Genomic DNA, 12,841 nt, shown 5'->3' with positions numbered 1-12,841 from the left:
GGTCCTACAATGTCAACGGCCTATCTTTTAAACTTAGTTATAATAAGGGGATCTGATCTAACGGTACTGTAGTTACCCTGTCCTTAGAGACCATCTTCTGGCAAACAGTCCACAAGCTACGAAACCTCGCTACATTACTATTGCCACCAGGCGGATATAATTCGCTTAATACCCTATCTGTTGTTTTCTTCGTATCGAAATATCCCGCCATACTTGATTCGTTCGCCACCTTGAGTACATACGGCCTTAATTGCTCTAAAAACACCAGTTGCAAGAACTTCCTATTACGTGTACATTAATCTTTATCGAGTTAGAAGTTTAAAGGAACACCCGTTGTTATACGCCCTCACGGTACCCGATAATGCTTTCTTCGCTATCGCACGTAAAGACGCGTCACGTTCGTCCTCATTCAGAAATTCTTCGCGGGAGATATCAATAGTGGGTTCCGGTATCTTTAATGTACGTAGCGGTTTCTTATCCCCCTTTACATGAGTTCTGGTTTTGCACTGCTTGGATAATAGAGGATCGGAACTCGTGCATTTTTGAGCGTATAGGTCCCTGTACATTGCTAATCCTAAGTTCACATATCGGGTTGGTATGCACAACACTTCCAAGGTTGACCTGCATTAGAGACCATCAACTGGCAAACATTCCATGAGCTACAAAACCTCGCTACATTACTATTGCCAGCAGCCCATAACCCCTCATATCTAACCTGCATGATATTATTTGTGTTAAAATATTATTTCTGCTTTGTATTATCAAACATGCTTCTATAGGAATCCAGGGTTAGCACTTTCCGTTCTGTCTGGTGTACATTTATAATTCTCTATAATTAGTTATGTATACTTTGATTTATTTCATAGGAATCCGAAATGACTATGTCAATACACGACAATTAATAACTGGGTCGTGATGCGAGTGTGTCTATTTCACAGGAGTGGATATAACGCCGATTGAGTAAGATCATTTTTGGTGATGTGTGGTTAGTGATGAGGGAATATGGGCTCGTGTTTATAGGCAAAGCGATGGGTGCCGTTTAGACGCGGACCTGATTTCGAATCTATGTAGAGTACGAATTAAAATGTCTAAACTGCTTGATATTATTATTTGTATCTCAAATATATATATATATATATATATATATATATATATATATATATGTGTGTGTGTGTGTGTGTGTGTGTGTGTGTGTGTGTGTGTGTGTCAGAGCTGGGATGAGTGTGCTGTGTGGGACATGAGAGACGACAGCATCGTAAACCTGTACAAGAACAAGGGCGGCATAAGCGACTGCAACAACTATAGTGACATATCCCTTCTCAGCATCGTGGGTACAGTTTTCGCACGCGTCATCCTGAACAGACTGGAGATGATTACTGACAAAGTGTATCCAGATTCGCAGTGCGCATTCCGCGCAGAGAGGTCCACAATCGACATGATCAACTCCTTCAAGCAACTGCAGTAAAAATGCAGAGAACAACTAAGACCCCTCTTCCTGGCTGTTGTCGACCTCACCAAGTCGTTCGATCTGGTCAGCAGAGACGGACTCTTCAAAATCCTGGCGAAAATTGGATGACCTACAAAAGCTTCTAACCACGATCCAGTCCTTCCACGACGACATGAAAGGCACAGTGATGTACGATGGCTCACCAACCGACCACATTGGCATCCGCAATGGTGTGAAACAGGGCTGCATCCCTTTCACCACGCTCTTCGGCATCTTCTTCTCAGTACTGCTCAAGCACACCTTTGGGACGGCCACAGAATGGATCTACCTGCACAAGCGATCAGACGGCAGACTGTTCAACCTGACACGACTGAAGGGAAAGAGCAAAGAGCGTGAAGTCACCATCAGGGACATGCTCTTCGCAGTCGATGCTGCTTTAGCCACCCACACAGAAGCTGAGCTAAGCGCCTGATGGACCGCTTTGCTAAAGCAAGCGATGAGTTTGGGTTGATCATAAGCCTAAAGAAAACAAACGTGATGGTTCAGGATGCTGATCACCCAAGCATCATCATCAACAACTGCGAACTTAAGGTTGTCAGTTAGTTCATGTACCTCGGTTTTACCATCAACAACAACCTCTCGCCAATATACACACACACACATACACACACACACACAATTTACTACAGAACACTTTTGATGGTGATACAAATACAATGTTTACTGATTAATGAGAACAGAATAATGATTAATACGTGCGTATAATTTCCAAATATTAAATCAGTTAACATAGTCCGAAAAAAATTAAATAAAAGATACAAATAAATGACTTTACACCATACAATCGCAAAGGGGTGGATGATGCACGGTGATTTCACAATAAAATAATGATGTTTTTGACTCATAACGTAAAAATCTGTATTTTACTCATATAGTAAAAGTGTGCGCACTCAGTGAAACTTATGAAAACAAAGGGACAGATGTACAAAATATATTTTCAGTCCCAAAAACACACTGGGTATTACAAACCCCAAAGAGCAGCCCACGACTATAAGATGACATGTATGGAGTTACTCACTCCATCACCAGCACAATTAGCTACCAGTCACACTGGTCAGTCAAACAGACATTATTCCAAGCTGGTTAATCAAACAATCAGCGCCCACCAATCTTGGTCCTCAACGCCCGATCTATCATCGAGGTTTTCGTGAATATGTGTGCGATTGTGGTGCATTAGTTCTCTTTCGTTGCAGTTATTTTGTTTCTGCGGAGTTGTCTTCTTTTTCTGAGATAATGTGTGTATTCGGTATCAAACTATTTGTTGTGTCTGTTCTTTATGTAGGTAGTATAGCAATCTTAACAACACTATTACGATCTCAAGTCAACGAACAATAACACAGACTAGCATTTTACTTCAAAAAGATGTCGGGATGGTTTGTGATTTTTTTTTTTTTTTTTTTTGAATATCACTGGCAGATCATCTTGGTGAGTTTATGCTTAGGTATCTTGCGTTTTGTTTCCTAATCAAATCGTAATGCGCACAAGAACGTGAGATTTCTGTCTGGTATATTTAAACAGCTTACCTTAATTAGTACTAGGCCTGTTTGTGCGATGCTCTTTTCGTACGCGAAATTAGTTTTGTGTAACATAATAATACTATATTACGTTGACATTCTTCTGGTAGGACCAACGTTTAATTTCGTCTGTTATATTCCTAACGTTTCATTGAAGATGGCTAACTGCGTTTTACTAGAGTCGATATGATCTCAAAATCTTCCTAATTAAATAAACCCTGCCAACGAAATGCATTTTAATTAACTTATTTGCAGCAATGTTGAAGCCGATTGCCACACTTCGTAATACGCCAAAATGTGTTGTGTTAAAGGAACAAACAAATGTGACTAGAGTTCGATCAGACGTTTGTCTGCATCACGCGGCCGAACAATGAGCATGTTAATGTGATGTCGAAAATATAATGGCTCCAAACTTTTCCATAACAAATATGAGAAAAGAGGATGCAGCCATAACTTTATTTTAGTTTGGACTATTATAAAACAATTACAAAGAATAACGTTTTTTTTTTTCGGCCATGATGCAATAGAAAAATAGTCACAGTATAAAAACAAATATTGATGTTTGTTTCATGGTCCAACATACACAGTTACATTTCGGACACCAATGAGTATGTATTCGTCATGGTGCAGCAGATCAATTGTTAGGTTTCAAAACAAATAATTCAAAGTTTCATTTATAGTGCAAGTAAATGCACATGTTAAAAGCAACGTTCGTGTATTTCGTTCGTGATGCAGTAAATCATTATACTTCAGAAACCAATTTTAAATTTCCTTTATTGTTCAGAAAGAAACGAAGCTTTTAAATTTAAAAAATGAAAGTGCACGCTCTCCTTCTTTAATCATTGGCACATTAGGCATTTTGGCATAATTACCAATCTCATGTTTTCAAGTGTCGAATCGAATATGTATCAAATCGCATATGTCATTGGTATTCTTGATATCATGGCCCATAGTGGTAAGTATGGAAAGTAGATGAAGTCGAATGTCGTATTCACACAGGGGTAGATACGTATTATTCATCACTAATCACATCACTATTGGCACACTCACCTCATTTATGTATATATATATATATAGTTCAAATGTAATGTACTGTGTGTGCTGTTCATAATTGTGCTATAAAAATTTGTTGTCAAACGAAATACAAGAAATTCAATCGCAAATATCCGCACAAGATGCAAATCAAAACTTCAAAAGATCTTCAGTAATCAGTTAAGTGTGCGCTTAGTAATCGTTAAATCTTGAATAATGTCATGGACCTTCCTACATGGAATTGTGTTTAACACTGGTGATATAAGTCGTGTCAACATCAAATAATGTGTTCGCCGAAGAGTATTGCCATATCCTGGGATAGTTTATTTTGCCAAATATACTACAGCCGTCTTCATTTTATTGGCTTATAGAATACAGACGACAATTGTTATATTTTGGTCTTCTAAGTAACTTATATTTGCGTTTCACCTATGCAACAATGTGTTGTCAGCTTGTCTTCTCGTCTATGTAGGTATATTATGAAACGGCTTTTCTTAAGTTGACGTTTAAGATAAATGCATTTTATTTATAAGTTTCCATGAAGCTTTAGAGACTTGAAAAAAGCACTTATGTTACAAGTTTTGTTAATCATGTAAGACGTGGAACATTCCTGAACATCCTCATTTGAACTACGTGTATCGCTTCACCATATATGTGTAGGTTGTGACACAGAAAGTCTTACACGATTTGTATAGCCGTTCAATGTCTTCAAGAATTTGAACATTTAGAACATGACTAACATGGGAATACTATTCAAATACCACTGTTTACAATGTGTGAATGCGTGTGTGTGTGGTAAAGGAAGCAATCGTTATTTGTTTTAACTGCCCTTCAGTTGAATCTTGACAAAATTGGTGAAAAGGCATGCTTTCATTTCCGAAGGCAGAATCTCAATGGCTCTCTTCTGAAAATAGACGGGGACTCAAATACTGGATAACAAATCGATAGTACGAAGACCATCTGATCCTTTGAAGCTGAATATTTATGCGTTTATTCATGAATTTTTCATTTCAGACCTAACTGTTATTAGTCTCTTAGACCTGGCTAGAAATATCCGTAAATTGCTATTTATTCAAGAGTAGGTACTTCCATCTTCCTGAATATGTTAAACGATATACTTAACAGTCGTTGGTTGCATTGTTTCACCCAAGTATGGCCCGAAAGTCATTTCCTTCATTATGTAAGAGATTCATACTTCAGTCAGTGTTAACGTTGCTAGAAACTGGTGGTCGGAGTGAATCAAGGAACCTAAGTTGTGCTTGCTTAAACTAGTTTGAAAATCAAAACTGACGGATGCATGCAAACTATCTTTTCCTTTTTCTTCGAACCTATGAATAAAAAACAGCCCATAAACAAGTTAAATCAACTGATATCCTGAAAACAAGCAATAAGAACAACTGCAAATAAATTGTTGACACCTACATGTTTTCATGATAGGGTAAATCTACAAACCATTGAATAAAGATTATATTGTAGTAAGAATATATGTATATTACTATTCCTTAGGTGGACCTAAATCAAAGCCAGCTACAAAATGTACAATCGGAAGTATATTCCGGAAAAGTTATGCCTGTAGGTAAAAAAGGAAACAAATGAAAAGAAGGTTGCATGTGTATAGTTGAAAATACTACTACTACTACTAATACTACTACTAATAATAATAATAACAACAACAATAAAAATAATAATAACAATACTACTACTAATAATATCGTAATACTTACAATGATAAAACGGATAACTATTTACAGAAAATAGACAAAGGCGAATGATTTTGCAAATATTGCATACGTCTGATAAACTGAAGCCCGATTTGATGTTTCATCAGATTGCATACACATGCACGACATTTCAGTTTAGTACCTAATGCACGTGAGATTCTGATATTAAAATTAAGTCTCATTCCTTATGTGTGCGTTCTATATAAGAATCGACACAGCTACCGTTATGGACAAAGATTTACCAAAAGAGCCTTAATTTACCATTATAAAGTTAGCAAGATTCATTCAAAAGCATACTTTAGGAAAGACAGTGGACTACTCCTCCTATCGAGATAATGGTCAAGATACTTGCTATATAACCGCAGAAGGACGTTGGGCCCCAGAATGCCAACAACTTCAAAGCAAATGAGCCACTGGAGAAAACAGACAAAGGTCAAGATACTTGTTATCATGGTCGGGAGATAGGACATTCGTCTTCAAAGTTCTCTTAAAAATTTCAGAACAAACAAACTAAGCAAGATTTATAAGATGAGAGGTATTTAGAAGATAAATACCCCATCCCCGTCTAAAAGTCCAATAAATATAGATTGCGATAAGAAACTCAAGACGACGAAGGTATGTCAGTGGCGAAATTAAAAAAGAGAGAGACAGATAGTGACAGTGGTAAATCGACTTTTGTGTTGTATTGCGAACTTATGATCGTGATTGACAAAGGAAAAATAATAAAGAAGACGTGTATATTTTTCTTGATTTTTAATATTATGTAATTTTATACTGTGTTTTAAACAAAAATGTAATGACGCGTATACATTCAACTATGATGGAGCAAAAGGGTTTGATTAGTGTATACGGGGTATTGATGAGTGTAAGTAGCTTGATGGACTTATACATAACCAATTTTCTACTGCCGGCTCGTGTTTGTACAAATATATGATTTCCCTCAAACACATCTGCAATGGTTTACATCTAGTATAATGTCACACTTTATATGTTACGAAGTCTCCAACTGAAGTAAATTGTTTACACCATATTTGGCAGAAGTACAATGGACTTCAGTTACACGCAGTTGGTTAGCTGGCTTTTCGTACTAAGAAAGACAACTAATGAACTCCGATTGATGTCGCCATGACAAAGCTCTGAAATAGCTGAGCGATCTGCAGAGGTGTAGATAGTGTTAACACAATGGAACTTTGGCTGGCGCAGATGCATAATCCCATCCCCAGATTAAATCTATGTGACTTTTTATCATGTGATATATCGTACTTACCTACAGTGGGAATTATTGAAGTCAGCAGAAACAGTGTTACTAAATCACGGCTATTGAGGAAAAAATCTCAACCATACCTTTTACCCCTGTCACGAGCCTCCTACTCTATTATTTATTACACCGCAGAATGTACACAATTAAGATTTAAATAGGTCCGAACCCCAAGTAAACAAAGTCCGATGGCCTGGGTGTATAAAAGCCTCATGGTGAAGGGTTTAACAATTTAATAAAATATCAACGGTTTCAACTATATCATCAAAAATTTCTCAACCGCACTTTCGTTCGACAAATACAAGCATTAACCTTTTCGCAGTTGCCGATTACTATCCTCGTATGAAATTACAGTCTGAAGAAAGACTGGTTCCCTTCGGATTCTCTTACTAATCTCTCTGCCTTTCCTTTCTCTCTTTTGTTACTTCTTGTTCCCTCGACTCAGTGCTCTCCGTGCACATCAGTGACTCTCTTCCACGCGTCCTTCCCGCACTACGCCTCCACCAAAATCCCTTACGTCACAGTAGATTCGCACGTGTTCTCAACATAACGTTACTCTCTCCGATCACCTCTCACTCCCACCCGGAACGCTTTCTAGGAAATTAGAAGGAACGTATAATCTGGTATATTTGTTCTAATCTCAGGAGAATTAAAATATCGTTAGGTCAACTGATGCACCCGCATCCAAATGTTCCATGCAAGATATATCTTACATTAAATTTGTTATAACAATAACGATATTATCAAGGACTTCTCATACATATATAAACATCCCTAATTCTTAACTTATCGATAGAGTACACTATCATCTTATACACATATCATACGCATTTCGCACCTTACGAGTTATTAAGCACACATAACACTATACAAATACCTAATCAGATGTGAACAAGTCCAACAATGACTAACTTTGCATAATCCATAACATCTATATCTCTCTCTTTAATTATACATTACCGTGAACGGGTCATTGCGTAATGGTTATACAACATAACGGCAGTTGATTTGTCCAGAATCGGGTATATTGTCGAAATCTAGCACAATACATATTAACATTATCTGGGCATTCTTAGCCTCAAACTGGCTAATGAAATATATTTATATACATGAATAATTAGCAAACGTTCCCCACAATGTGACAATGCCTAAGTACCGCCCGCATGTTAAACATAGGGACTAAGATTTCTAGTATGACCCGCTAGTTGCTATATTGACTCTCAAGTGGGTCATTTTACTAACCTCTCTCTCTCTCTCTCTCTCTCTCTCTCTCTCTCTCTCGTTTCCACGTAAATATTTTGAGAACAAGCACAATTTACTCAAGGACAAGTCATATTTTCGAGCCAGTAAGCTTAGTTTCCATTTTTATATCGATATATATATATATATATATATATATATATATATATATATATATATATATATATATATATATATATATATATAAGCTTACATATGAAATATGCAATGTAATTGGTGAAATAGTGTTAATTTCTCTATTTCCACATATGAGAATTATATCTTTATATTTTCACACTTGAAAGCATAAGATTTCCAACCATGCCATGCGATGCTGAATTATGTGTGCCTACAAAATGTGTTCCTCTAACAACAACAAAATAGTACCTTGTGAGCTACAACCATAAGTAGACACTGCGCCTAATTGCAGACATGGAAATTTATCTTTGATAACGAAATTTCGAAATTTCGCTGTTCGCGTCTCTGTCACGTTATATACCCTAATTGTCTTGACAAGGATGAAAAATACCCGCTGTGATGCATTGCTGAATCTGATTTGCACTGTTTACAGATAGGGCCATTTTTGTTTTAATAAGAAAAGACTAATGTAATTTAATGTGACAGATTAGACCCTCCAATCGTATCGCGTTCTTAAGTCACGTATATGTATATGATCAGTCTATGAAAGTGAGGTGAATTTACGAAGTGGAGGTGGAGGTTAGCATTTTATGTCTAAGAGTGAGCTTACTCTTCAAAACGTCGATTCTGGAGTAACTTTGGTATACAATAAATTGATGAGAATTATTTAAATGGTAAATACGTAAAAAAAATAAGATAATAGAGCTTGTCATGTTACGAATTTAATCTAATGGTATCCGATTGAATCATTGATTATAATAAACTGTCAAACAACTAATTTAGTAGAAGTATACAAATGTTCCATCATCATCATCATCATCATCATCATCATCATCAACTGAGCACTACTTTCCTACATATACACATTATAAATGCATTTGATTCATCAGTTAAAGATAAATCACAATTTCATTCTCACGATTGTAACGTTTCTCGACACTTCCGACCCTATGAGTCCGACCCTATGAGTATCGCGCAGTCTGAAACAATTTTTTTAACAGACTATGTGCTGTTATTTACTTCTAATTATAATCGATAAAAGCAACTAAAAATATGCATATATCGAAAACAAAAGACAAATAGAAATAGGCGATACATCTAAACAAGAGCTTAATCTTGAACTTCAACTACTGCATATAATTATACCTAGAAATTCCGCTATAACAAGAACTGTGACTATAACTATATGTTACATCAACTCTAATTATAATCACAGGTACAACACTTATCAGATGTAACTAAATATATACATACAACAATAACATCTGTATCCACCACATGCCACTATATGATAGTAACATGTTGACATTAATCCATAGTAATATGGCACCCATGTGCATTATCCAGGACATACCGACATACAGACAGACAGACATAGCTACGGAAACATAATTCGTTTAAAGCAGTCATTAAATCCATGTCGCTATTAACTCCGATTACACACTAGCTCTAATATATTGTACGATGTTTTCATATTTACACACCCAAGTTGAAAATGAATTTGTAAGTGCCCTAGTGATTAAACACAGGCTGTCGTTGCTCGTTTAATACAATAATTCCATCGAAACTATTGTTACCTGTTATATCACTTGGTCTGGGTGATGTTCGATGTAAAATGTAAACCGCACGTTCAGATGTTGAACACGTCACTAAAGAAACAATATAATAGCGTGTATGAGTTCATATATTTTACGGTTCTTCAGAAAGAATGTACAATTTGTTTGTCTTGATCATGTATGCTCCGATTGAAATATTACAAAATTTAAGATTTAAGAATGTCGATGTCATTGATGAATAATCCCCGTGTTTCCAAATACAACAGGTATACGTTTTCTGTCTGCATCTTGCATCTGATCTATATTTAACATATATGCAACACAAATCGTGATCACGTGTAATATCTTTCTCAAATTACATTTGATTTAGATTAAATGTCAAGGAGAAAATATTCATATCATGTACGTAGGGATACAAACATGCTCACCTATTTGTTTGGTATGCCGATCCCAATATATGATTAAAAATTAAATCGTCTGCTTGTCTTCATAACACAATTAAAAGAGTATAAAACTATGAAGGGCACAACATATGACAAATGGCTATGTTGGAGGCAAAAGTCTACACAGTTCATGTATACATGTATTTCACTAAGCCTCCGAAATATTATGTGTGTGCCCTGGGTGGTGCTTTTTAAATGTGGTTAAAATGTCAACAAAATAGTTTAACACCAAAATGTTGAAAAATGAGTAAAATCTAACGAGGTCATTTGCAACTACGTAGGAATGTCGTTTTCAATTTTTATCTAAGTACCGTTTACATGCTGTGTGCTATCTTGCTGAAACATTATTGAAACGTGCGGATAGACACAGATACATACGAACTGAAGTGCGTGACCTGATCTGGAAACCACTGTTTCAAGGAATGGTAATTGAGAAAACCCATTTGCAAATTATAGTGCACACAGCACACAAAACTATGATTATGTCGTATATTTTCATAGAATTATTACTAACGAATGAATGTAATAATTAGACATAATCATCTCAATATATACATCTTAATATATCCAAGCTAATAAGTTCAACGCTAATGTCCACGGCAAGCACTTTGCCGAGTGTATGTTACAAATATTTGAATATAAACATCTGTATTACTTTTGAACTGATTTTGATGATTTCGAGTAGCCGTGCTTATCATCGTATACAAATGTGTATGCAAATCACAACACCTTCTCCCATCTGACACCGATTCAAAGTAACAGCTGATATGCATGTCCGACTTTGCTCCTTTATCTAAAATGAGTTTGTCTAATGCCTTATATACATGTCTTTATGCGAGTGTGTCTGCTTCAGCGTGAGTGAATATAACACCGATTGACTAAAATCCATTGTTTGTGATGAAGGCTTTGTCGAGAGGGATTATGCCTCGTGTATGCAGGTACGGCAATGGGTGCCGTTTACTCGCGGAACTGTATTAAACTTTCCGCAGATTGTGAATTAAAAAATTATCTAACCTGCATTATAGTATTATTTGTAATAACATTTTAATTCTGCCTACTTTTATTAAGCAATCGTCTTTAGAATCCATGGATATCACTTTTTGTTATGTTTAGCATATATATATATATATATATATATATATATATATATATATATATATATATATATATATACATATATATATATATATATTACAAAGATAATTATAAACAACTATAATAGGAAACAGGAACAGTTATTGTGCAGCTATGTCTGACACATGTTAATATCATAAACATTTGATAAACATTATAGAACGCACTTTGTGCGCCTTGTATGATGTACAACTTGCAAGCCTTCGGTTCTTCATCTAGCTTGATCCTGGCGGTCTTATATTTGTACCAGTCTTTAGACCATTGCAAGATCTGACAAGGTCACACACTCAATAAGTTTTCGTAAGCGTTGGACCATTGTAAGATCCGATAAGTTCATACACTCGATAAGTTTTGTCAAGTATTACACCAATGTACGATTTGACAGGATCACACACTCAGTAAGATATATTAGTGATTTTGTTTCCATTGTTAGCATTTTTTAAAAAAGTCTAACTGCATAAAATCATACACAGATGAAGTGACATAATTACACACGAGATCGAACAGTTCATTAGTGTTTCCTATCTAAGGGAAGTAATAAGTAGAGGGTGATATTATAGACATCGAATTGAAATCGACTTTCAAAAAATGCATGTGACGTGAAACAATTTCTGTGTTCAGCTCTGTAATATCTTGTTATGTATTGAGGAATAGGTGACGGTCTTAATTATCTGTACGTAATTATGTGTAATCGTGGATTGTTATTGTGATGTGTATTTCTATATAATTTATGTATCTATTGACCAGCACGTTATTTAGACTCTGCTGTGAGGGATATATTTATATTTCTTGCAAATACTGGCATTATGCACAAACAATAACCTCATTTTTTAAAAATCACAACCGTACAAGTTTTTTGAACTAATTTCGTTTTTGTTGGAATATAATATTTGAAAGTCACCAGCAAAACATATCGTCAAAAGATGATAAAATTATATCAGTCTGACATGTCGTTGACATTATTTTATGCAATACAATATATAGTTACTATTATCATATGCAGTGTCATACAACGTATATATTTGTCGATGCAAGCACACATATAGTTTATATCTTTTTATGCAATCTCATACATTGTTCATATTAAGCTACGCAACTCCATATATTATAGATTTATTAAATGCATTCAAATAGATCGTTGATATTATGTTACGAAATCTCATTTATTGTTGATTAACGATATGCATTCCTAAATATCGTTGATATTCGTATATGAATCACCTATATCGATTATATTATTCTATGCAAACCCATATATCGTTGATCTTGGGCTTTGCAGGCACAAGTATCGTTGATATG

Source organism: Sinohyriopsis cumingii, chromosome 14 (genome assembly GCF_028554795.1).
Source record: "Sinohyriopsis cumingii isolate HCF-2022 chromosome 14, ASM2855479v2, whole genome shotgun sequence".
In the NCBI taxonomy this organism is placed as follows: domain Eukaryota; kingdom Metazoa; phylum Mollusca; class Bivalvia; order Unionida; family Unionidae; genus Sinohyriopsis; species Sinohyriopsis cumingii.
Note: the sequence above shows the minus strand (reverse complement) of the source record.